Source organism: Carettochelys insculpta, chromosome 4, assembly GCF_033958435.1.
Source record: "Carettochelys insculpta isolate YL-2023 chromosome 4, ASM3395843v1, whole genome shotgun sequence".
Taxonomy (NCBI): Eukaryota; Metazoa; Chordata; order Testudines; family Carettochelyidae; genus Carettochelys; species Carettochelys insculpta.
In genome coordinates this window covers 8,625,873-8,653,679 of record NC_134140.1, presented here as the reverse complement: position 1 = coordinate 8,653,679, position 27,807 = coordinate 8,625,873, and the positions used below count along the sequence as shown (strand labels likewise).

General features: G+C 46.3%; 1 protein-coding gene and 1 long non-coding RNA gene across 2 annotated transcripts in view; one reads left to right on the top strand and one right to left on the bottom strand.

The window, feature by feature from the left end:
• The window catches only part of SMOX (spermine oxidase), a 103,041-nt gene extending 88,134 nt beyond the window's left edge, over positions 1–14,907 (bottom strand). The window contains exon 1 of the mRNA XM_074992253.1: positions 14,784–14,907. The gene's annotated coding sequence lies outside the window, so the exon portion shown is untranslated. The remainder of the gene's footprint in view (positions 1–14,783) is intronic.
• Positions 14,908–15,040: 133 nt separating this feature from the next.
• LOC142011933 (uncharacterized) overlaps positions 15,041–27,807 on the top strand; it is a 55,711-nt gene continuing 42,944 nt past the window's right edge. The window contains exon 1 of the long non-coding RNA XR_012645218.1: positions 15,041–15,214. This is a non-coding gene — a long non-coding RNA (uncharacterized LOC142011933). The remainder of the gene's footprint in view (positions 15,215–27,807) is intronic.

Genomic DNA, 27,807 nt, shown 5'->3' with positions numbered 1-27,807 from the left:
CCCGCAACGTCGAAATTGCTGGGTCCTCCATGGCGGCCATCAGCTGGGGGGTTGAGAGATGCTCTCTCTCCAGCCCCTGCGGGGCTCTATGGTCACCGTGGGCAGCAGCCCTTAGCCCAGGGCTTCTGGCTGCTTCTGCGGCAGCTGGGGATCTATGCTGCAGGCACAGGGTCTGCAACCAGTTGTCAGCTCTGTGTATCTTGTGTTGTTTAGTGCAACTGTGTCTGGGAGGGGCCCTTTAAGGGAGCGGCTGGCTGTTGAGTCCGCCCTGTGACCCTGTCTGCAGCTGTGCCTGGCATCCCTATTTTGATGTGTGCTACTTTGACGTGTAGACGTTCCCTCGCTGCGCCTATTTCGATGTTGGGCTGAGCAACGTCGAAGTTGAACATCGACGTTGCTGGCCCTGGAGGACGTGTAGACATTATTCATCGAAATAGACTATTTCGATGTCGCAACATCGAAATAAGCTATTTCGATGTTGGCTACACGTGTAGACGTAGCCTAATAGATTAGTAAGACACGACTTCCCTTTACAGAAACCATGTTGACTTTTGCTCAACAAATCATGTTCCTCTACGTGTCTGACAATTTTATTCTTTACTATTGTTTCTACTAATTTGCCCGGTACTGACATTAGACTTACTGGTCTGTAATTGCTAGGGTCTCCTTTAGAGCCCTTTTTAAATATTGGTGTTATATTAGCTGTCTTCCAATCATTGGGTATCGAAGCTGATTTAAAGGATAGTAATCAAAGTTTGTACTTTGAGTTTGAAGGACAAGTGTTGAACATCCCTTCCAAATTCTTTCCTATCTAATGCAGCTGTGGAGGTTTCCACTATTTATAAATCCAGTGTCTCTATTCAGTTCATGATTTTTATGGTCTACCAAAGTTTTGAATTTAGACTTCCGAGCTCATCTTTTTAAGGTGTTGTTGGACCTATGGATCATAGAAGGTGTGTTGTGGGGATACCGGTCACAGCAACAGGTGAGATATGTCTGCAGATTTTGCATCTGTTTGTATGGTCAGGTCTGGTGCTGCTTTGAGTAGGAAGCTTGGGTCTAATAGTGAACCTGGCAAGACTAGGTGATGGGGTCATTTAAAGGACACAAGAGCAGGCTCCAAAAGGATTTCCTGCGGGGTGCAGTCCACATCAGGCATGGGTTGTAACTGTTTAATGTAACAAGTCTTTTACAGAGTGTTCAGAGAGGTAGAAATGCTCTCCCACTGGTTTTGGAATTCTGCCATTCTTAACGTCTGATTTGCATTCATTTATTCTTTTGCATAGGATAATCTGGTCTGTCCAGTATACATGGCAGAGGGGCATTGCCGACACGTGATGGCACATATCACCCCTTGGGGGTCAAAATGAGAGTCAAACAAGGCTGCTTTATTGCTCCGTCACTCTTCTGCATCTTCTTTGCCATGACCCTTCACCTCATTGATGGCAAGCTTCCAGATGGTGTGAAAATTGTCTATAGCAGGGGCGAGCAAGCTTTTTAGGTTACACCCCTCCCTTTTTGGCCCTGCAAATGGGACCACAGGAAGGGATGCAGGGGAGGGAGGTGCTCCGAAAGGGAATGGATGCTCAGTAAGGGGTGCTGGGAGGATCCAGAGGGTGCCCCAAAGGGGGAAGGTGCTCGGGGGAGGGACCCCAAGAGGGTACCCCCATCAAGCTAGGAAGTTGCTGGCTGCCCCTGTCACTGGTCTCAGGGCCTCTGTGACCCTCTCTCTCCACCCAGTGCAGGGCAGGCAGGCTGCTCGGCTGGGCGGGTGGAGGCACACTCTGGACCAGGGATTCAACCACTGGGCCAGAGGCAGTTCCTCCCAGGGGAGTGGGGGAAGCACTGCAAGGCCAGACTAGCTACGGTGCCATGTGGACAGCCCAAGTGTCAGGACAACTCACCCACCTCCCCAGCCAGCCTAGCCCTCTCTGCGGGAACCAGCTGCCTCAGCCTGGCAGCAGGGAAGGCAGAGAGGGCTGGCAACACACCAGAAGCTGCAAAGGAAGAGCCAATCATGCTGCGCCACCCCCTCCTTAGAAAATGGCGCTCCCCCCCAAAGGGCCACACCTCCCACTTTGCACAACCCTGGTCTACAGAATGAATGGGAAGCTTTTTCAATCTCAGGAGACTGACGGCTAAAAGCAAAACCTCCACAACCTTGATCATAGAGCTCCAGTACACGGATGACCATATAGTCGCTGCTCTTTCTCCCTCAGCCATTCGGACACTCTTAAATGCCTTTGCTGACGCATATGAGAATCTCGGCATCACACTGAACATGAAAAAAACCAAGGTGCTTCACCAACCCTCGCCAACAGAACAATCTCATGGGCCTTCTATTGAAGCCAATGGAGAACTCCTGGAAAATGTGGAGCACTTCCCATACCTTGGAAGTCATATTTCCACTAAAGTCAACATTGATGCAGAAATCCATCATCATCTGAGCCATGAAAGCTCTGCTTTCGCCCATGCTGAGACTTAGGGTCTACAAGAACCGGGACATCTATCCAAAGACAAAGCTCCTTGTATACCATGCAGTGGTTGTTCCACTGCTACTATACCCATGTGAAATCTGGATAACATATGACCAGCATTTGAAGACACCTGAACAATATCATCAATGCTGCCTCAGAGGAATTGTAAATGTCTCTTGGGAGGACAGGTGCACAAACACTAGAGACCCAGAAGAGCTGAACATGATCAGCATTAAACCCATTATCATTCATCAACAGCTTTGTTGGACTGGTCACGTGCTTTGGATGCCTGAGCAGCACGTCCCAAAACAGATTCTGTTTTCCAAGTTGGAGGAAGGAGAGAGGAGTGTTGGGGGCTAGCGGATTCAATGTAAGGACATGCTGAAGGCACACATGAAAAAGTGCTACATCGGTGTCGACCCTTGGGAGAACCTTGTGCAAGACCATCCCCAGAGGGGAACGGTAATCCATGAGGAGGTGGTGCAATTCAAAAGGTCCTGCCACAGTGCAGACAAGAAGAGGAGGAGCATCATAAATTGCCCCACGCCTCTCCAACAGCTACAAACACCTGCCCCTTTTATGATTAGACCTGCAGCTCCAGAATCGGGCTGATCAGCCATCAATGGACTCACAAATAGGAGGGTGATATGAAGACGTCCTACTCATTATCAAGTGACCACCAAAGAAAAAAAAGGGGATGTGCAGGTGAATGAGCCCCTGATGGCATCACTGATGTGCTTAGGTCCTATGTTGGTGTCACTAGTATAGACATGTGGACAGAGTTGGCAATGGGGCTTGTTGCAGGGACTGGTTCCTGGATTAGTGTTTCTATTGTGTGGTGTGCAGTTGGTGGCATTTATAACAGACTTGAAAGTTGCTGTGCTTCAGCAAAAATACTTCAAAAAGAAACTGCAGGGTGAAACTTCAGAGCTGGAATTCATATGCAAACTAGAGACTGGGAGTGGTGAACTCCCTACAAAAAAATTAATTTCCCCCTTTTGGTATTCTCACCTCATCAACTGTTGGGAGTGGGCCACATCCACCCTGACTGAATTGGCCTCAGTAGCACTGGTCCTATGCATAGTAATGCAGGGCTCCCCCTGTTTGCACATGCGGATATACCCCTGCCAAACAAGTTTCCACTTCATGCATCTGACCAAGTGGGCTCCAGCCCATGGAAGCTCTTACACGAATAAATGTGGTAGTGTTTAAGGTGCCACAGGACTCCTCATCGTTTTTACTGAAATAGGCTGCATGACTACCCCTCTATAATTATTAAAAGGCACAACAATTGAACTACACACATATAGGTGGGTGTGTATTTTATATCGGAAAGACTTGAATCATAAAAGATAAAAAGTTCACGCATACCAAGTGTTTTTATTCTTTCAAATTCTGATACTTATACTAAAGAAACCACAAAAGTCTTGAAAGTTCTGAACATGTTTATCTATCTCTATATATACATATATGCCTACAATAATTTTATTTGACTAAACACATTCAAAATGGAAAACAGCTGTCTGAAAGTATTCCAACACTAATATTTGCATCTATTTGACATTTCACCAATGTATTTTATCCAAAGTCTCAGGTGTCCTTTATTACATCTTTCTTGGAGGTTATTTTTAGGTTACACAGTGGTTTGGTTACATTTTTCATTTAATGCACTAAAACTGTAAGCAATAGGCCCTAGGTATATTAAACAGCAGTGTGTGCATTTGTTGAACAGGGGTACTTGCAGTGTGAAAAATGTTTCTCTATAGTCTAGACGCTGACCAAGAAATTTGCACCCTGACAAAAAATATTGGACTCCCCTATGCTAATCCAGTGGAAGAAATTTCCCCCATCAGATTAATAATTCCACCTCCACAGGAAGCAGTAGTTGTGACAGTGGAGAAATTTTCCTGCCAACATAGCACTGGCATAGATGGCGGGTATAACAACACTACTCAATAATCCAGAACTCCTACTGACATAGTTATACCGAAGTAATTTTGTAGCATAGATCTGGGCTAACATCCTGGCACCAACAAAGCTACAACAACATTGTATTTTCAATGCTATGCCTGAAGCAGAACACCATTTGGGTTGCTTTCTTGACTGTCATGTACACAGCAGAGGTTCTACAGTGAGCTATTTGCAATGATAAATGTATCTTTGTCCTGAGTGGTTAACAGTAGTTTCGAACCTAGTAAGACATAGGAGTAATTCCGTCTGGCCTCTTTCATGTGTATTACATTGCATTTGTCAACACTGAATTTCATCTGCTGACATGCAGCTTGTTGATCTAGCTTTGTAAGCAACATCTGAAGTTTCCCTGCGCCTTTTGTAAACCAAATAATTTCGCACCATGTGCGAATTTTCCCTTATATCGCTACTTGTTGTTGGAATTAAGCAGACCCCCATCTAGTCAGGAGAGGAGTCAATAGCAGTTCTGGGCACAGTCAAACCAAGCAGATCACCTGTGAAGCTTGTCAAGCCTGGAGATAGGCAGGTCCTTAAAAGGGAGGATTCCTGCTCCAAGCAGGTAGCATTCTGAAACAGCAGGACAGCAACTCACAAGGTGTGGCTGACAGAGGAGATGGCTTGAAAGTCTTGCACAGACAGGTTTCCTCTGAAAGCAGAAGGGCTAGTACTTTTCTGGTTTCCTCCCTCTTTGACTTCCCAAAAGCACAGAGCTCTGCTTTTGGTGGCTGAAGGAAGTCTACTGATTTTTTTGTTTGGACTGCTTTAAATTCTCTCCTTCAAGGGGCCCAATGCCTTGAGAAGCACAGCTAGAGGGCTATTTGGACTCCAGAACAGGAGCAGTGTTCAATCCACCCTCCAAGCAGGTGCTAGAGGTACAGCTTATTATGATCTTTTTCATCCAGATCACTGTTGCTCGAGTCCTTAATTAATTTTTGGTTTTTCTTCATTTAAATCATCGCTCTGGGGTGGGCTTCGCATTCAGTATGCAGCCTGCCCTGGGAAGAGAGGACTACCCCACACCCCTCTCTCACCGCAGCAGCTTGGGACCAGCTGGAAGTCCATGGCTACTACAGCTCCAGCAGAGAGAGCCAGGGCAGCGGTGCACATCCCCCAGGTGGGGCAGGTCCAGGTTCATTTGCCTCCAGCGCCCCGCACTGAGTGAGGAATGCAGCAAACTACACTTTCCTCTCGCTCCCTGACAAAGAGCAACAGCCAGCAGTGTTTCCCTATGAACTGGGGGGTGAGAGATTCACACACACACACGCCCTCCTTAAAGCGTGCCTGGCGAATAGAGAGCTGGTGGAACGCCCGCAGCCAGCCTCTTTTACTTGCCTTGTGATTCTGTATCTTTTTGATATGGCTTTAAGCAAAGCAATCTCATTCTAGGAACATCCCATTTTTCTGGCACGACCAAACCCTGACCTCGCTTTAAGTTATGAGAAGAGGAAGCTGGATACTAAATTTGGTGGTCCTCACTCTTACCATTTAGGAGTTTTTGCACAGACAGACACACAGACTCACAGAGCAATTGTCTCAAATATATGGCAGATTTGTCCAAGTAGCACCTGGGGCATCTTATTAACATTCTGCCATTTAGTGATCATTTCTGTTCTGCCATAACCTGGTTCTTCTCTGGGATGGTACTTTGCCTCTCACTCCATTACTTAGCTTTCTTAATTGTCTCTTATGAGCCACTTCGACAAACGCTTTTTGAAAAGCCATAGAAAGTAGAAATGACAAGAGGCACAAAGACATACAACTTCTATGACACTCTGCTGATGTCATTCAGGGGGGTGACACAGGCATCGACTCTGGGTGCAGATCAGCACCATCTTTTTCCCCACCTCATCAGTGTCTACTGCTCCCTGGCAGCCCTGCATATCAGCACTTTTGCCTCCTCCCCAAACCCCCCAGGCACTGCAGATCAGCTGTTCATCAGAGTAGTGGAAAAGCTGGTCGGGGGAGGGAGGAACAGGTGCAGGAAGAGACAGGGGAAAGGAAGAGGTGACACACAGAGGCTAGAAGTGGGGTGGGGAATTCTGGGCAGAGGTGAAGTTGGGGCAGGGCCTGGGGTGGAGCAGGGGATGAGCACTCCAGGAAAATGAGGAAGTTGGTGCCCAGGGTGGTGGTTCTATGCTGTTAGAATTCAACATGATGGCATAGACTGTCTACACTAGAAGGTTATGCTGGCATAGTTAGGCTGCCGTACGCCACATCTATATCACAGACCCCAATTTCGTATAAACGGCGAAGTAGTAATCCCTAGGTACAGGATAGCTGGATTGGGATAGCGTAAGTCATTCTCTTGACACCTCAGCTACAAGTCAGCTGCAACTGACTATTCTTGCATTAGTGAACCATATGTTTATTTCACTAAGGCACTGAAACAAACCTAAAAATAAAACCTATTCTTTTCTTCGTGGCATGAAAACATGTAATTCTAAAGAGTCCAATAATATACTTTAGTGAATTAAATTTAGCTAATTACGGAGAAACATTTTAAACAAATCTGTCATTACACAACAAAATAATGAACCATGAACATAACAATTATCGGTTCTGTGGAAGAGATCTCACACTGTTTCTCAGTGCTGCAATTATAACTGTGAGCACAAGACTATTTTTTTCTGTTTCAGTTATTACCTCTTTAAACACCCCTTTACCCTCTTCATTTTGAAAACAAAAGGTGGATGTACAAGAAATTGGTACAGTATGTCAACAAACTCGATAGTTCACTTTAAAATGAAAAAACTGTGATCAGAAATTTAACACAGTCAAACTATGAACTCGTGAGGCCAAATCCTCCTAGTGGGTGTAGCTCTTTTGAAGTCAATGCAGCTGTAGTTACTTGGAATAGCTGAGTATTTGGCCCATAAATTCTAATTCCAGACGTATTACTGATTTTCTATGCAGCCTGACCCTCTCCACCTTACCTGCAAAATGGAGATATTTATCTTAAAAGGGTGATGTGGAAACTATCTTTGAAGACAGAAAGGTTGATAACCGTGATTTGCAACCAAGGCTAGCGAGTGGGTTACATGAACGGCCTTCCATCTCAATGGTTGAAAGACTGAAGTCAGGTACGTGCACTAACCATAACCCCAAAATAAGGGCATATCTCTACTTACCTAAAGAGAGGTTGAACTTCTGAGGTTCCGGTTAATGGGTCTAGTAGGGATGCTCTAAATCGAACCCTCAGGGCATCCCCGGCAATGGCGGTATTCCTCACTGTTGCAAGTAGTAAGGGAAATTGATGGGAGATTATTTTCCGTCAATGTCCTGCAGGGGGGCTGCACCGCAAATTCAACTTAAGGTACATTGATTCCAGCTACAAAATTCTCGTTGCTGAAGTTGCATATCTTAGGTTGAATTTCTTTTGTCGTGTAGACCTTCCCTGAGATTAAATACATTGTACTTGATTCTCCTTCTTTATCCTGCCTTTTCAACACAAAGTGATCTATTATTAAGAGTAAATTAAATTGCAGGCAAAAGTCATATGAAGAAGCAGAGGGGGTGCATGGCTCTGACAATGTTATTTGCAATCCAATCAGCATGACCCTTACATGTGCCCTTACTTTAAATGTGACAGAGAGATAGCCATGTTAGTCTGTATTCTATCCAAACAAAAAAGCAGTCATGTAGCACTTTAAAGACTAACAAAATAATTTATTAGGTGATGAGCTTTCGTGGGACAGACTCACTTCTTCAGATCACAGCCTTGCCAGAGCAAACTCAATATATAAGGCACAGAGGTCCAAAAGTTGTTATCAAGGTTGGCAAATCAGAGAAACTGTTATCAAGAATGGCACATCAGATAAATTGTTATCAAGGCGGGCAAATCAGAAGAGCAGAGGGATGCGGGGGAGGAGTTAAGAGTTAGATAAAACATGAAAGTATGTAAAAGTGTCTTTATAATGGGTCAGATAATTGCTGTCCCTGTTCAAACCACGTGTTAATGTGTCAAATTTGAATATGAATGTTAATTCTGAGCATTCCCTCTGTAGATGGTTGTTAAAATCCCTTTTCAGTAGAACACAAACTCTCAGATCTTTAACAGAATGGCCCACTCCATTAAAGTGCTGGCTGACAGGTTCGTGTATTTGGAATTGTTTGATGTCTGCTTTATGTCCATTCATTCTTTGTTGAAGAATGCTTGCAGTCTGTCCTATGTACATGGTGTGTGGGCATTGCTGACACATGGCGGCATGTATGATCTTAGTTGAGGAACAGAGAATGTGCCCACGATTCTGTAATTAACGTGGTTAGGTCCAGTGATGGTATCTCCAAAACAGATATGTGAACAAAGTTGGCAACGCGGCTTGTTGCAAGGAAAAGTTCCAGGACAAGCATTATTGTGGCACAGCCTGTGGTTGCTAGTGAGAATCTTCATGAGATTGGGAGGTTGTGTATTGGAAAGAACAGGCCAGTCACCTAGGGCTTTCTGGAGTGTGGCATCCTGATTTAGAATAGGCTGTAGGTCCTCAATGATGCATTGCAGAGGTTTGAGTTGGGGGCTGTAGGTAGTGACAAGTTATGTTCTGTTGTTGCCTTTTTCAGGCTTATCTTGGAGTCACTGGTTTCTGGATATTCATTTGCCCCAGCCCCATCCCTCTGCTCTTTTGATTTGCCAACCTTGATAACAATTTATGGACCTCTGTGCTTTGTATACTGAGTCTGTTCTGGTAAAGCTGTGATCTGAAGAAGTGAGTCTGCCCCATGAAAGCTCATCCACCTAATAAATTATTGTGTTAGTCTTTAAAGTGCTACATGACTGCTGTTTTGTTATACTTTAAATGTGTGTCACTTCTCATTTTGCCAGGAGGTGCTCAACCCTCCCCTCCACTGCAGGCTCTGGCCTCTCTCTCATACCCCGACTTGGCCTCCTCCCCGCACTCTCCACTGAGTGTGCCCCACCCCTTCTCCTCCACCTCTCCCAGCATTTCCAGCGTGCTGGGAATCACCTGATTCACATCCCACCCCCACTCCTCTCCCTCCCTTCGATCCAGAGTTTGAACAGCAGGAATCAGCTGATTCACAGTGCTCAGGAAATGCTAGGAAGGAGCAGCGAAATGAGTAGGTAGGTGCAGGGCCCCCAGCATGCAAGAAGCACAGGGGAAGGGAACAGAGGTGTGGTGGCATGAGCAGGCTGCACATAAAATCGTGATGGGCCACATGCAGGCCCAGGTTGCCCACCACCATTCTATCACCAAGGTCCTTGGTATGCCTCAGTTGTGTGGCTGAAAATCTTTCTTCCCGCGAAGCAGTGCTTCAGAATATAAGCGTACATTTCTCCTCTTCAGGGTTTTGGAGACAACCTTGAAATTATAAACCGTGTTGTCTTCCTGAGATCTGCAAAACACTTTAAACAGTGGCTCTCAAGAGCAGCGCACCATCCCATTCAGCTCAGTGACGAAACCAGAAGATAACCCTTTAAAGTTGACATTCACTGTTTTGCTTGTGATCGTTTTATCAGGGGTATCTAGTCAATGTTCTTATCTCACAAGCCAAACTGCATCTCATGCTTACCAAAACCCACAAATCTGATGAAGTGAGTCTGTGCTCACGAAAGCTCATGCTCAAAACTTCTCTGTTAGTCTATAAGGTGTCACAGGACCCTTCGTTGCTGTTACACTATCAGTATAGAATGAGACAGTTGCATATGTCAAAGAGTATGTCTACATTTGAGCCAAAGGAGCATCTTACAGCTCAAGTCGACGTATGCGCACTAGCTTGATCAAGCTAAAATGAAAGCCGTTGCTACAGTGCAGGCAGCAACATGGGCTGAGACCCTATGTACTTTCGCAGGCAGTTACCCCATCCTGCTGCCTGAACCACTGCAACTACACTGCTATTTTCTTAAGCACTTTATCAAAGTTAAAGTCCCAAGCTCAAAGTTTCCCTGCTAGCCTTCTCCAACCTTCCTAGACCATCCCTTTCCTACATTTTAGGAGCAGGAACTCACACAAAGCTGTCTCCAAGGCCAACCCAAAATGCTAAGACTGGTTCAGACTGAGGTGGATAAATTAGGTCTAATCATGTAATTTAAAACAGAGGGTCCTGAAAATAATCCCTAATAAGCAGTGTTCTGCCCTGCTAAATGTGACAGCAGAGATCCCAAAGCACTTTTCAATCTAGTTAATCCACGGTTTCCACACCCCAAAGACATTACAGTATGTGCAAGCTAACTGCTGTCCTCCACTGCAGGTGGCTGCACTGCAGTGGTATTGTAATTTTAATGCATTACAGAGCTTTGCCACCAATCAGCACTACGGATAATTTTTAAAATTAGAGCTAAAATACAAGTTTACAGTGACAGGCCTGTCCAGATCTGGAAACATGGGACCGTTGTCAAGAAAGAGGCATGGCCCGGTGGTGTAATGACTGAAGGAGGTCTCTAATCTCCATTTATAAACCTGACTCCTTCAGAAGCCTTGAGCACACCCAACTCCATTTCTCAATGTCCCCAAGTATAAAATGGGGTCAACTCTTCACCACCTCCTAAGGTATTCTGCAAGGAATTAATGAATGTTTGGTTAACACAGAAGGAAAGGGGCTATATAAATACTAGGTATTATCCGTCTGTCAATAAACTGAGTTTGCTAGAGACCCAAAACACACACAGTTCTTATGAAATACCCTGGGATGACTCTAGCTGACACCATGTCCTTAACTCAACCAGCCTGTTACACCAAGGACAGAATACTAGATCTTGTATATTAAGAAAAGCATGCATCAACAGGGTGAGTTAAGGACAGAATTTTGGCCTCAACCTGGTCCTTATGCCAGATGCTATGAGTGGGTATGTGTAATTCCATACATACATATGCAAAATGAATTTTAACGTGTGTGTAATCGTATCATATACAAGAAGACAATAACACTAAGCATCAACCTTCCCTTGGTCAGATTACAAAGTGGATTTGGAGGTAGGCTATTTTTACTTACAGATAGATATAGATTATATATAAAAATGCACACACTCTTTATTAAGATGTTTCTGTGGACACTACTTTAGCTTTAGTCTCATGATGTCACCACAACTCTGAAAACACTGATATTAATACAAAACTTTTGTAGCCAGTAACCTGCGGCCCAATCAGCACAGAGTTATGGCCCACATGTTGTTCTTAGAGCAACAGGCACGTACCTGGCCCAGAGTGATAAAACGGATAAAATGCTAATATAAGGTATGTTACGATGACTAAGTGGAGCACAGGATCTGGTCCAAGGACTAAATATAGATGGATGGTAATAGTGGCCATAGTATAATTAAACTGAACATCCCTGAGACAGGGAAAATGCCACAGCAACACAACACTGTAGCATTTAATTTCAAAAAGGAAAACTGCACAAAAAGGAGGTTAAGTTAAACAAAAATTAAAAGATAAGTGTCAAAAGTGAAATCCATACAAGCTGCATGAGCTTCAAAAGGATCACTCAAAACTGGGTGACTGGGCAACGAAATGTCACATCAGCAAAAGCAACGAGGCAAAGACCCACTTCGTCAGATGCAAGTCAATGAAGGTTGCCCATGAAAGCTTATGCTCATACATTTCTGTTAGTCCATAAGGTGCCACAGGACCCCTCGTTGCTTTTGCAGATCCAGATCCAGACTAACACGGCTACCCCCGTGATACTTGACAAAACGTCAGATGAAATTTAATTTGATAAATGCAAAGTGATGCACATTGGAAAACATAATCCAACTATACATATAAAATGATGGGGTCTAAATTAGCTGTTACCACTTAAAAAAAGATCTTGGCATCTCTGTGGATAGTCCTCTGAAAACATCCACTGAATGGGTAGCAGCAGTCAAAATACCAAACAGAATGTTGGGAATCATTAGGAAATGGATAGATCAGAAAATGTCATATTGCCTCTATACAAACCTCTTGTATGCTCACGTCTTGACTACTGCATGCAGATGTGGCTGTCCTAGATAGTGTAACCAGGCAAAAAATCAGAAAAGGCCAACAAAAATGATTAGTAATCAGTGCTCCCTGTATATTGTGCACTTGAGCAGCCACTCAAGAGAAATAAAAATGCCACCCAGCTCATTAGCAGTGCCCAAAGGTTGTTTTTTTATTTCTGATTGTACACATTCACACATGCCTTGGTGCACATAAAAATTATTCTGCACAGGGATGGAAAAAAAACACAAACAGATGGGAAAGATTAGAGGAAACATTGTTAGAAATATGGAACTATTTTTGTATGAGGACAGATTAATACGACTGGCACTTTCCAGGTTGGAAAAGAGACAGCAAAGGGGCAATATGATAGAGGTCTATAAAATGATGACTGTTGTTGAGAAAGTAGATAAGGGAGTGCTATTTACCCCTCTCACAACACAAAAAATGGGGTCAGCAAATGAAATTAATAGGCAGCAGATTTTAAACAATGAAAAGGAAGTATCTATTCACACAATGCACAGTCAACCTGTGACACTTTTTGCCAGAGGATTTTGTGACAGCCAAGACTATCAAGGTTCAAAAAAGAACTAGACAAATTCATGGAGGATAGGTCCATCAATGGCGATTAGCCAGAATGGGCATGGATGGTGCCCCTATCCTCTGTTTGCCACACACTGGGAATGAAGGACAGGGTAACTACCTATTCTGTTCATTTCCTCTGAAGCACCTGGCACTGGCCACTGTCAGAAGACTAAATATTCAGCTAGATGAACCTTTGGTGTGACCCAGTACTGCAGTTCTGAAGAAGTGGGTCTGTCCCATGAAAGCTCACCTAATAAACTATTTTGCTAGTCTTTAAAGTGCTACTTGACTGCTTTTTGTTTTGATTATGACTCTCTGTGTTATAATACTATGGCTTTGGAGCTAAATTCTGATTTCAGTAACACCAGTCTAAATCAGAAGTAAACCCAGTATGAATTCAATTACTTATGTATGTGAGATCACAAACTAGTGCCAAAGCCACATATGGCACTACTATCCCCATGTACAAACAAGAAACACCTAATGCACACTTAAAACATTTGCGGTTCATAATTTACATAAATCATCTTGAAGTTTTTGATGAGATTTATTATTGAAGTTTTATTGTCATGTTACTACCAGGAAACTCTTTTATGTAAATATACTGACACACATATATCACCAAGCACACACAACTACTTTATGACTTAAAGATAAGGTTGAAGCCATTAGTAAGTACTTTACTCTCACCCTGAACAATTCTACTTGCCTGGAGCAATTCGTTTTCAAAAGTGAATGAGTCAGACTATAATTAGCTGTTTCCTTAATATTATCAAGGTTAAGCAGAGAAGAGTGGGAAATTTTGGAAGGTGCCTTGTAAATTTCCAAGACAATTTTGTAAGTCTGGCCTTGAGCTAGACTGGATAATCCACAGATTTCTCACTAATTCTACACAGCAAAACATACACCAACCAAAAATACACATACATACTGTTGTTATATGCTCTATGTTTTGGAGCCTATGTGCACTGGGGATTAGTCAAGTGGAGCACATCTCAAACTGCAGTGAGATTCAGCTGTACTCAGTGTTGAAACCCTGTGTTGTAACGTCACAGGGGGAAAAGAACCGGCTTTGTTTCAGGACTCACTGCTTTTCCATCCATCAATTCGCAACATCCACAACAGAAGAGCATAAAGAGGTCAAGAAAGGAGCCTGCATGAACGCTAACTCCACAGCCGCTGCATGGCAGGAGTGTGACTCCCACACAAGAAGAGTCTGAAACCAACACACCAAAGCAGGATTCTGAAAAGTGGGGGCAAAGCAGGGGAGTAATCATCTATAGAGACCTAATGTCCTTATAAAATGAGGACAGTCCCAGTGCTCAGGGCTTTGTCTTGTATAGCCTCATCCTGCTTTTAAATCACACTTGCTACCTAGTCACCCATCCACACGAACTGCTCCATGTAAAACTCCCCGGGGAGAAACCTGCTCCCCCCCCCGCCCCCCCAAATCCTGGGGCAGCTGAACCTGCGACAGAACACGAGTGCCCAGCGGGGAGGGCGCGTGCACCGCTCTCGGGGGGCAAAGGGGGCGAGGGGAGAAACCTGCAGGGGAGAAGGGGTTACAGGACGGCGCACCCCAATGCCCCCTTCCAGGCAGGGCAGGGGAAGAGGCTGCGGTCCTCGGGGGAGCCTGGGGGGTGAGGGGACGGCGCTCTCCCAACTCCCATGCCCACAAGGGGAGGCGGGGGGCAGAGGCTGTGGCCCGTTAGGGGAGACGGGGAGGGGGTACAGAACGGCTCCCCACAACCCACCGCCCAAGCACAGCCGCGGGCCCTGCGGTCCGAGGGGTCCGGCAGAGGAGGGGGCCCGAGGCGGGGACTGGGCCGGGCCGTACCTGGCTCTGCGGGGGCCGGCGGCGAAGGGCTCCTGCAGCCTGTTCGGCTCGGCTCGGCTCGGCCGCTCGCTGCTCGCCCGGCTGCTGCACTGAGCGGCGACAACCAGCGGCGGCCTGTTCCGCAGCCTCCTCCCCTCCCCTCTCCGCCCGGCTCGGCTCAGCTCGGCCCGCCCCGGCTCCGCCTCGGGCCCTGCGCCCGCCCCGCCTGGCCCGCAGCCCGCGGGGCGCCCAGCGCCCGCTCGGGGCCGGCCTCGGCCCACACACAGGCCGCGCCGCGCTGCAGGCCGGAGCCCGGCGCGGACACGCCCCGCAGCGGCTCGGCTCGGGTCGGGTCGGGGGCGACGTGGCCTGGAGCACGGACCGGGCTGACCCCGCCTCGCCGGGACCGTGGCCACGTCCCCCCCACCGACCGACAGACCGACCGACCGCAGGTCAGGCCCGGCTTCCAGCCCCCCACCCCGCTCCCCACCACAGATACCCGGCCCAGCCCCCACCCCCACGGTACCCGGCCCAGCCCCCAGCCCCCCACCACCGTCTCGCCCACTGCCACGGTACCCGGCCCAGCTCCCAGCCCCCCACCACCGTCTCGCCCACCCCCATGGTACCTGGCCCAACCCCCAGCCCCTCACCACCGTCTCCCCCACCCCACGGTACCCGGCCCAGCTCCCAGCCCCCCACCACCGTCTCCCCCACCCCACGGTACCCGGCCCAACCCCCAGCCCCCCACCACCGTCTCCCCAGCTCCCCACCACCGTCTCGCCCACCCCCATGGTACCCGGCCCAGCTCCCAGCTCCCCACCACCGTCTCGCCCACCCCCATGGTACCCGGCCCAGCTCCCAGCCCCCCACCACCGTCTCCCCCACCCCCACGGTACCCGGCCCAGCCCCCAGCCCCCCACCACCATCTCGCCCATCCCCACGATACCCGGCCCAGCTCCCAGCCCCCCACCACCGTCTCCCCCACCCCCACGGTACCCGGCCCAGCCCCTAGCCCCACACCACCGTCTCCCCCACCCCCACGGTACCCGGCCCAGCTCCCAGCCCCCCACCACCGTCTCCCCCACCCCCACGGTACCCGGCCCAGCCCCTAGCCCCACACCACCGTCTCCCCCACCCCCACGGTACCCGGCCCAGCTCCCAGCCCCCCACCACCGTCTCCCCCACCCCCACGGTACCCGGCCCAGCCCCCAGCCCCCCACCACCGTCTCGCCCATCCCCACGGTACCCGGCCCAGCTCCCAGCCCCCCACCACCATCTCCCCCACCCCCACGGTACCCGGCCCAGCCCCTAGCCCCACACCACCGTCTCCCCCACCCCCACGGTACCCGGCCCAGCTCCCAGCCCCCCACCACCGTCTCCCCCACCCTCACGGTACCCGGCCCAGCTCCCAGCCCCCCACCACCGTCTCCCCCACCCCCATGGTACCTGGCCCAGCTCCCAGCCCCCCACCACCGTCTCCCCCACCCCCATGGTACCCGGCCCAGCTCCCAGCCCCACACCACCGTCTCCGCCACCCCCATGGTACCCAGCCCAGCCAACAGCCCCACATCACCGTCATCCCCACCACCATGGTACCCAGCCCAGCCCCCCAGGCCCTACAATGATCTCTCCCACCCCAACTCCCACTGCCCCACACCATTATCTCCCCCAGCCCCATGGTATCCAGCCCCACCGTTGTCCCCCAGTCCCGGGGCCCAGCCCCACGGCCCTACACCACCATCTCCCTGACCCCCATGATACCCTGTTCCAGCCCTCACTGCCCCACACCATCTCCCCCACCCCCATGGTACCCAACCCAGCCCCCGGGGCCCCGCCACCATCTCCCCCACCCCAACCCCCACTGCCTCACACCACTATCTCCCCCAGCCCCATGGTACCCGGCCCACCCCCTGAAGCAGCCCCCTATACCTTGCCTTCTTTCCGTTCTGCCACCCCCCCCCCCTCAAATTCTCCCAGGCCCTTCTGCCACCATTCCCCCCCAGCCCCCCACCACACATACACACACTCTGCCTTTCACACCACTGTACTCTGGCCCAGCCCCTTCCTGCCTCTCTTCCCCAGTCCTCAGCCCAGCCCCCCCACCCCCCAAGCTCCTTCACCATCATCCCTCTCGACTCCTACACCACTGGTGCCTGGCCCAGCCCTTCCTGTTGTAACCAAGACAGTCTGCTAGGATTTTTTGCTAACTACACTTGGGTACCTGCAATTCGCGGGATGTGCTGATGGAACCATAGCAGCACTTAGATTGGATACAGAGGGAGCACACGTCTCTCACCGTCAGTCTGGTGTGCAATCAGCATGCCCCTCACTTTATATGCTTTTGCTTTACAAGTGCGCCACATTAATAATACTGGTAGGAAAAAAAAATATGCAGATGGAGACCACCTGAATCTGGTAACTCTGCACATGGGCAAACAAGATGTCTTGTGAGCGTGATGGGCCGCAAGTTGTCCACTACAGCCTTAGATTCCATATGCCAGTGGTGCCCAAAACTAATGTAAGGGATCAGACACACACAGTATCCAAAACTAATGTAAAGGGTCGCACGCACGCACACACACACCCCGCTGTGAGATTACTCACGCCAAACGAGCTGTCCTAGGGCTGGAGCCCACCAGGACCAGGGGAGTCGACTCCACTCCTGCCATCACACGCCTGTCTCACCACACCCCACTGCCCCGTCAGCCACATGCAGTGAATGGGAGGCATGTTGGCATTGCGGCTATCTGCTGTTCCAAACAACTATGTTAATTCAGCTATATTAAGGAAGGCTAATCTTTACCACCATTCAATAACTATCTTGCAAGATGTCTAGAGTGATGGCTAAGTCACTGTAAATAAATCCATCCAGTAAATTATCTAGCTACCAAACAATGGCCCAAGTCACTCGTGATTAAAGCAAACAAGGGAGGAGGAAATCCCTTGAAAGTCCCCTTGCAGCATTTTCTTCCCACTACTCCCTCTGTCCAGAGGGAACATGGGATGCTGCACTCTAGCCAATCAGAGCATTAGTGGGGGGTGATGGGAAGGGAAAACTATTTTGCAAGGGCTACGTCTACACTACCACTATTTTTCAAAAGAAGTTCTTCCAGAAGATCTCTTCCAAAAAATCTTTTGAAAGAACGCGTCCACACACAAAAAAGCTCTTTCAGTAGAGAGCATCCCTACAGCCCCAGCTCTTTCAAAAGAACAGGCCGGGGATCAAAAAGTGTGGTGCCATGAGGACTACACTTTCAAAAAAGGGGCCCCTGGGGCATCTACAGACGTTTTTTCCAGAAGGAAAAGGCTCTTCCTCATCTGGGAGAGGAAAGGGGCTACTGGAAAAAGTGCTGCATTCTTTCGACTTCAGACTGAAAGAGTGCATTGTATGTGTAGACACCCCACAGGTTCTTTTGGAAAAGGCCTGGTTTTCTTTTTGTTTGTTTGTTTTGTTTTGTTTTGAAAGTATTTGCTGGTGTAGATGCAGCCTGGGAGAGTGGTGAAGCACAGAAATGCGTTACCTAGAGAGGTGATGGAATCTCCATCCCTAGAGGTTTTTTTAAGTCACAGCTTGACAAAGTCCTGGGATTTAGTTGGGGTTGGTTCTGCTTTGGGCAGGGGCTGGATTCTATGACCTCCTGAGGTCTCTTCCAGCCCCAGGATTCTATGATTCTAGTAAGGCACACAGAGGTGTAAAAGCAGCACCCCTGCTTGGTAAGCAGCTGATCCATGTATGATTATGCTGATCCAATAAAAAAACAACACTGTCTTTTTAAAGAGAGGCAGAAAAATAGATTGAGTCAGCTAAATTCAACATAGGGGAAAGTCAGTATCCAGATTAGCCACCCCTTTTATATAGGGGCTAGTTCTATGGCAGGAATGAAAAGAGAGCAGATACAGAAGCAATAGAAGTGGGGCCTTACTGTGGAAATATGGGCATTGCAGCATGACCGCCAGAGCAGCTAGGAAGAGATGCTGGTTGAACTCCAGGGCAGATGTTATCTGACAATGGTCAGACCACATCTGTAATACTGTGTCCAGTTCTGGGACCCCCATTAGAAGAAGGATGTGGACGTGTTGAAGAGAGTACAGTGGAGGGCAAAGAAATGAGTAGGGGGCTGGAACACTTGACTTGAGGAGAAGCTGAGAGATTTAAGCTTATTTAGTCCATGGAAGAGAAGAGTGAGGGAGGGATTTGACATCAGCCTTCAGCTATGTAAAGGGGGATTACAAAGAGGCTGGAGAGAGGCTGTTCTCAGTGGTGACAGATGGCAGAATGAGGAACAATGGTCTCAAGTTGCAATCGGAAAGATCTAGGTTGGAGATTAGGAAAATCTATTTCACCAGGAGGGTGGTGAAGCACTGGAATAGGTTACCTAGGGAGGTGGTGTAATCTCCATCTCTCGAGGCTTTTAAATCCCACCTTTACAAAGCCCTGGCTGGGATGATTTAGTTTGGATTGGTCCTGCTTCGAGCAGGGGGTTGCACCTGATGGCCTTCTGAGGGCTCTTCCAACCCTATGATTCTATGATTCTGTGCCTTTTTATAGCACCTAAGTACAGGTAAGAATGAATTTCCAGTATTTCCCCACACCAGCAGCAGGAGCTAACCTACCAGAAAAGGTGAATTATTACAGAAGTCTGCTCTCCTATCACCTACATGCTCAGATGCTGGAAGAAGCACAGCCGAAAGCCGCAAGTAGCTATTGCAGTATAACCCTCACACTTGTTAAACAAGCTCCCCCTCTGTTATTGTTAAACAAGGGCACTGAAAGGATTAGTCCATATCAACTATCTTAAATAAACCATGGAGGGTGAAGAACCTTGCCTCCTTCCTAAGTACTAGAACTGTTTCTAAGTAGAATTTCACCTCCCATGTCGACTTCAGTAAGGAATCCAGGAAGCTAGATTGATGGCTGGTTCCCAAGGGAACATTAGCAACCTATTTTTCTTTAAAATGGGCACACATTTTCCCTTTGTTGAACTGTTTAGCCTGCTGTAACATTACAATTTCTATAAAATAATTCAGTAGCTGCAGACTGTGTTAATGTGTGTCCAGCATATAAAAGAAGAAAAGAAAAAGTAGCAGTATTGGTAAAATAAGAATGACACATTTGCTAGAATTTGTTCAACTGGGTCACATTTTCCCAGGAAGGTGTAAAAAGAAGGCAGTAATTTAGTCTAGCAGCTAGACCGGACCACTTAGACTTTGGGGCTCTGTTACCATTACCAGGTGGAGTGGAACACAGAAAGCTCTGTCACATTACAGATTAGATCAAGAAGGGAGGAATAATGTGTGCAAATGAAACCAAAGAGGGATTTTTAGGTAGAAAGGATGTAATTACCAAGACGGGACTTTGGCTAGGACACCAGAGCAACCTGACTGTAATAGATACGAAAATCCCTACAGGTACGTCTAGACTGCAAAGATATTTCAACATATTTCAAAATATATGAAGACCGTTATTTCAAAATAACTATCCTAGCATATACACAACGCAACTGCTACTTTGAAATAGCAGTTGACTTCTTTTGAAATAGGTATACCTCATTGTATGAGGAATGGTGCCTACTTTGAAATAGGGGCTGTTAAGACGGAACAGAGCCTTTTTTGAAATAACCCATAGTGCATCCAATGACTGTATTTCAAAATAGGATGTATGGCTGTGTTTACACTTGCATTCCTCTTTCAAAAGAGGCATGCAAATAAGGGAAATCAAAAATGAAAATGAGGTGCAGATTTACATATCTGGCAACTCATTTGCATATTCTTTCAAAAGAAGAAAAGCAGAGTAGATGCGGTTTTTTCAAAAGTAAGCCCCATCTTAGAAAGAGCCCTTCTTTCCATAAAAAATGGGAAGGGTTCTTTCAAAGATGGGGCTTACTTTCAAAAGAGCCGCCTCTGCACTGCTTTTCTTCTTTCGAAAGAAGCTCTTTCAAAAGAAGAATATGAAAATTAGATACCAGATATGTAAATCTGCACCTCATTTTCATTTTTGATTTCCCTTATTTGCATGCCTCTTTTGAAAGAGGAATGCAAGTGTAGACGCAGTATATGGCTGCGTCTACCCACTAGCCCCTTCCTTTCGGATGGGGCATGGAAATGAGCAAGTTGGGAAGATGATAATGAGACACTGCTATGAATATGCAGCACCTCATTAGTATTCATAGCAGTGCCTCATTAGCATCTTCCCAACTTGCTCATTACCATGCCCCTTCTGAAGAGAAGGGACTAGTGTAGACATAGCCTGTATGTATAGACTATGTATTTGGAAACAGCTAAGTGATGTTTCAAAATTCATTTTTGTATGTATCAGAGTTATTTCAAAATAAGCTATTTCGGAAGAGCTCTTCTGGCATAACTTATTTTGGAATAAAGCTGCTGTTTAGACATACCCTTTGAATTCCTTAATAGCCACAAGAAATCATGATCTCAATTTGCAAGCTGTTTCCTGCCCCGTGAGACGATGCTAGGGCATTCATTACATACTGGTTCCAATCCTGGGGAGGAATGAAAGTTTGGCCAGTTCTATACTTTTTCAGAGTTTAGATTGAATGACTACAGCCAGGATCTCACTAGAATCAGTGGATATTGTGCCACTGACTTAATTTATATTGCCCCAAAGTCCTCCTAGTCCTCATGTGAATACACCCTTCAGTGTATCACGAGGCAGATGAAAGGGTAACAATGCTTTGCTGAATGTAAACTTTGTAGCCTTCTAGAATGTATCATTATCGGGGGCAAATTCTGTTTTCTCTTATTCCAGTTTAAATCCCAATTCGTGGTGGATTAGAACTTGCCCAAGTCTCTATGTTTCATATATCCCTAAAGATACATCTCCACTGAGGTAAAAGACCAGCACTATTGCTGCGCCTGACCTGGGTCAGCTGACTTGGGCTGGTGGGGCTGGGATTAGAGGGCTAAAAACAGCAGTGTAGATGGCTGGCCTGGAGCTGGAGCCCAGTGTGAGAGACCCAGTAAAGGAGGAGGGCCTCAGAGCTCATCCCCACACCTAAGTCGCACCAGCCAGAATCAGCTGACCCAGACTCTGCAAATTGGTAATGCAGGTTATTTAATCGCTGTGGAGATATACCCCTAATCTGCTCTTTGATATTTTTAATGTTTTGGTTTAAACCTTGTTTTTTTGTTTAAGTTTCAAAGTAAAGGAAAAAAACTGATTAAACCTGGTGTTTTTAGGTGCTAACCCTGAACATCCTGTTAACCTGGCATTAGACAAACAGTGCGTAAACAGTAGCCCGCAGCTTTGTTCTGCCAATGGCACAATAAATCTTTGGTCAGCAAGAATTGTGAGACAACCTCTGCAAACACTCTCACAGATTGGTACCACCGAGTTACACTAGAGCTGGGCCAACTATGCTCAGGGAGTAACATCTGTTAACAAAGGATGCAAAAACAGACTTGGGTTTTTACAAATTTGTTTGTTTTTTCAAAGCCATTAGATGGTTTTTTATCTGACTACCTTTCAGACTGTGGATTATTCAAGGTACTGCAACTATTGCTATAACGAGTTGCTATTTCTAGTATGACATTAGTGTTCCATGACCTAATCATGTTATTAAATCAAGAAGCAGCCTTGAATAAGTTACTTGAAGTAACATGATCCAGTGCACAGGGCTATGGTGCCCAGCAGTGGTCCTGCTAATTTTTTCCATCCATGGACAGAATAAAGTTTGTTATGCGCACCAAGGCATGTGGACCACCAATACAAACACACACTAGTCACTGTGGGTGGCTGTAGGCACTCTGCTAATCAGCTGGGCAGCACCTGAGTCTCTCTTGGGTGGCCGCCCAAGTGCTCAGCTTAGAGGGAACAGCGGTGCCCAGTTCTGCCACTGACTTACTGTATGACCTTGGTCAAGTTACTTCAGTTCTTCATATTTCTCCTCCCACCCTTTCACTAGCCTGTTCTGCTTAGCTTGTGAGCTCTTTATGGCACGGACTGTTTCTTATTATGTGTCTCTACAGTATCCAGTACAATAGGGCCCTTGCCTGTAATAATAAAATAAAAGTGCTATGTGCATTCACCTAAAACCTTTGCCTGAGAAATCATGGCTTTCTTGATTTTCCTGAACTTTCTAGTGAGTAAATTGAAAACAATTGTTACAAACAAATTTTATTTTGTTTTCTAACAGTGAATTAAAAGGACCAACCAAAGAGAAATTATGGTCCGTATGTGAATTAATGTTTACACGTATAGTCCCCAGCTTCCGCTTCACAGCCCAGCTGAATTAGCACCTCACCTTCAGCAAGAAAGTGGACAATCAAATCGTTTGGTGTTTTGTAATTAGAACAAGACTTCTAGCAAAGCTCTATCAGGGTATAATGAAAATGCCAATGTGGTATTAAAAAAAAAAGTTACTATACTCTTCTGCATTCAGTCAGGATCCAAAATGTGAATGCTCAAGACACTGTTTACCGCAGTGTTTGGTGCAATTTTTTTTTTATAAGGGAGAAAACCTCTCTCTGTTGAGCTGGCTTAAAATCATAATCGGTTTAGGTTTCAACTATACAACTGCACTGTAAATTATAAAACGGAAAGCGTTTTTTTCCAAATAAGGTTACTCATTTAAATTTACTCATTAAGTTTACTCATTTAAATTAGATTCATCAGCTTTCAGCCTACAAGGGCCCATTACAGTACGTTCATCTGACTTCCTGTATAACACTGGCCAGAGAACTTCCCCAAAGTAATTCCTAGAGCAGAGCATTTAGAAAAACACCCAGTCTTCATTTTAAAATGGTCAGTAATGGAGAATTGCCCATCAGCTTTGGTTAAGTTGTTCCAATGGTTAATTACTTTCCCTGATGAATATTTACGACTTTTTTCCAGACTTAATTTATCTAGCTTTGGCTTCCAGCCATAGGATCATGTTCTAGCTTTCTCTGCTAGGTCAAAGAGCATTAAATATCTCTTCCCCACAAAGGTACGCACAGAGTGTAATCAGGCTCACTGATGGGCAGAGGACAAGGAAGGCAATTGAACTGGGACCCGACATTTCAGAGGAGCTTGAAACTCACAGTTGCTGCTGCTACTTCCACAGAGCCCCAGGGCCCTTTGAAATGCCGCAGAGGTGCCACTCCACTACTTGGTGGGGCTCTGAGGGCTGGTGGGGGAAGGGCTGTGCTGTGCTCCAGGCAGAGCTATGGGCTTACCGCCCTGGGCCCTGCCCCTTCTGCCCATCTCTATCTCATACCTTGCCCCTGGGTGCACAGTGGCTGTCAGCCCTGCTCACCATAATCACATCACTCCTTAACCTTTTCTTTGTTAAGAGAAATAGATTGAGCTCCTTGAATCTACCATTCTAAGGCAGGTCTTCTAATCTGTAGCCATTCCCAGGGCTCCTCCCAGAACAGGCTCCAATGTATCCACATCCCTCCTGAAGGGTGGGCACTGGAACAGGACGCAATAGTCCAGCAGCAGTTGCACCATTGCCAAATATGGAGGTAAAATAACCTCGTTGCTCCTACTCAAGATTCTCTTGTTTACACCGCCGAGGACTGCACTAGCCCATTGGCCCCCAGTTCTGCTACTACTGGGCTCAGATATCAGCCTTTTACAATACAAGGTTTTGTTACTTATGAACCTAGAAGTATTGCCAGATAGTGAAGCCAAGAGGACTTTTAAAATCGAATGTACCCTTCCCTATGAATGGCATTTGCTTGGTTTTTCATGGGAGTAGCCTATGGGAGAACCCCAGTCATGAATCCAGGGCTGGTGACAGACTTCACCAGGCCCTTGTCAATGTGGAGGGGGCTCTGCTCCTGGCTTCATAGGAAAAGGTGGCACCTTGGGTGGAAGAGGTGAGGCTTGGAGCTAGCCTACCTCCCCAACAGACCCAGGCTGCCCGAACTGCACCATGTGGGGCTCTGGCAGCTTTTTAGAGGGACTGGGGCTCCTGCTGTGGTAAACCCTGGAGCGACTGCCTCTTCAACTCCGCCATGAAGCCACTGAGAGCTCCATGCCAGTCCCGAGCCTGGATGAAGGAGGAGGGTTGGTCAGATGTGTGTTGATACGCTGACCATCAAACAACAACACGAATGAGAAGAATTGAAAGAAATATCTCCCCCGAGCTTTGAGAGTGAGAGCGATATTTCAAAGGAGGAAGTAGAAAAAGCAGTGAAATGACTAAAGAACAACAAGAGCCCTGGAAATGATAAGATCGCAGGAGAGATGATCAAATATGGTGGAGAAAGCAAGATTCAGGAAATACACTGATTATGTAATATAGCATGGAAAGAAGGGAAGGCACCTAAGGAATGGACAAGATCTGTGCTAGTGACAATACCCAAGAAAGGATGTACATTGGAGTGCAAGAACTACAGAATGATTGCCCTAACGAGTCATCTAGATAAGGTGCTGATGATGATACTGACTGAGAGATTAAGATCACAGATAGAAGAACATATAGCAGGTGAGCAAGCGGGGTTCAGAAACGATAGAAGTACCATACAGCAGATATTGGCACTAAGACTGATAGCAGAGAAAGCTCGACGAAAGAACAAAAACGTATACGCTTGCTTCGTCGATTTTCAAAAGGCATTTGACAGTATAGATCAGAAAGTGAGTTGGGCCGTGTTGGAGTCATACGGAGTGGATAGCAAACTAATACGGTTGTTGAAAGATATCAATGATAATGCAGAGGCAGCGGTGAGAACATGCGGGGAGTTGGAAAGTTGGTTTAAAACAAGTAGAGGTACGAGACAAGGAGATCCAATATCACCAAGTATCTTCATCACATATCTGGAGAGAGCGATGGACAAGATCAAGGAAGGGGTAGAAGGGATCTCTGCACAAAGGAAAAGAATTAACAACTTGAGGTTCCTGGATGAGCTAGTTATCATTGAGGAAGATGAGGAGAAGCTAGCAAAAACGGTGCAGGTGTTAAACGAAGAAGGGAGGCGGTACAGACTGATTATGAACATCGATAAAACAAAAACAATGGTATTTGGAGATAAGGAAATAGGAAGGAAGATCAGTGTGGATGGCATTGAACTAGAAAATGTAGAGAAGTTCACATATCTGGGGAGCAACATAATGTATGATCTAGACTGTAAGAAGGAAATAGCAACTAGAATAGCGAAAGTAAGAGCGAGTTTGAAGGCGATGGATAAGATCTGGAAAAGCAAAGCAATTAGCTTATGAACAAAGCTGGGCATCTTGAAAACGTGTGTATTCAGCAGCATGTTGTACGGATGTGAGACATGGGTGATAACGAAAGATTCGAAAAGAAGAATATTGGCATTCAAAAGGAGTTGTTATAGAAAGATTCTGAGAATAGGATGGATGCAGAAGGTCACCAATGAGGAATTACACAGGAAGATACAGCCAAAGGAGAACCTGCTGCAGAAAGTTATAAAATGGAAGCTACAAGTATTTGGACATATTTGCAGAATGAACGACGAACAAAAAATCAAGACCCTAGTATTCGGCATAATGGATGGTTCGAATAGGAGAGGCAGACCCCACAGAGAATGGATAGATGATGTAGAAGATTGGTGCGGAGCTAGTCTACAGAAACTAAGCCACTCTGCACTGGACAGGGAAAGATGGAAGGAAATAGTGAGAGAGGCATCAGATACCAACGGGCGCTGAGCCCACAGTTATTGATGATGATGATGATAACTGCCTCTTCCCTGCACATCAGCAGCCCTGCATGAATCTGTACTCCTTTGTGCCAGATGCATTGAATAAAATGAAAACAAACAAACAATCAAGTAGCACTTTAAAGACTAACAAAATAATTTATTAGATGAGCTTTCTTGAAGAAGTGGGTCTGTCCCACGAAAGCTCACCTAATAAATTATTTTGTTAGTCTTTAAAGTGCTACTTGACTGCTTTTTTGTTTTGATACTATATAGATTAACATGGCTCCTTCTCTGTTACTGAATAAAATGATAGTCCCTTCCCCAAGAAACTTAACATCTGCATCCAATCTTTTGCTTTTCTGCCTGGATGAAAAAATTAGTCTACTGAATTTTATATTTGTGGCAAAGGCCCAGGCTGAGGATCAGGAAACCTGAGTCTGTTCACACACTGTGAACCTTGGCAAGCTGTTCTTACCTCTCTGTGCCTCCGTTGCTTCCATCTGCACATTCCGAAATTCAAGGCATGTACGTGTTTGTTAAGCATTCAGATTATATAAATAAAAACTTGTCAAGGGCAAGATACTAATATTATGAAACTGTCAGTTTCTTATCAGGTTCTGGTTCCCACACAGCATTTTGAGTTGGTGTAATGCCTGTGTTGCAAACACTTCAGGGAGAAGTTATTCTTTTAAAAGTACCACATCTCCATAGGAAATGTGAAAAGTTGAATGGCTTCACTTCTGCTGTTAGATTTTTATGGACAGGTTTTTCGAACACATTTTGCACGTTGCATGGAACTAACCACGTCCCTTTAAAAGCCTGTGTTGTGCTCCTACACGTCAAAAACTCTTGCAAAAGCAAAACAAACCCAAACCTATCTGTTTGCCAAGCAGTGTGTAGAGACTATGAATCATTAAAGGGCAGCCACGTGTCAGCAAGAGTAACAGGAAGTGCCTTGTGCTTGATCTGTATTTGTCATAGCAAGAATGACTCTTCACTGCATATAGTTACAATGATCTAATTGGCTTGGCAGCTTTACAGTCATCAGATCAATTGCAGCCAACATATGAAAATTGCAGGGGAGGGGCTAGTTTGAGAGGTGAGCTGAGAGAACTGTCATTTTTTGTACTATTTTGAGCGGAGCTTCTCTTTTCCTTTGGGTAAACAATGCAGCAGCTCTGATCTCCTGGTCTGGGATGAGAGATTGATAACTCACCTTTGCCCCTCCCTGTCCTGGTTGCACTAAGAATCCTGAGTTTAGCAACCCACTTAACCACATGCTTAACTTTGGAGTCCCATTAAGTAAAATATGTCATGTGACCGACATTAGGGTTAGGGTTCAGGGCAGTGTTCCCTCTAATTTTTTCCATCCATGGGCAGAATAGATTTTGTTATGTGCACAAACGCATGTGTGGATGTGCACGACCAATAGAACCTT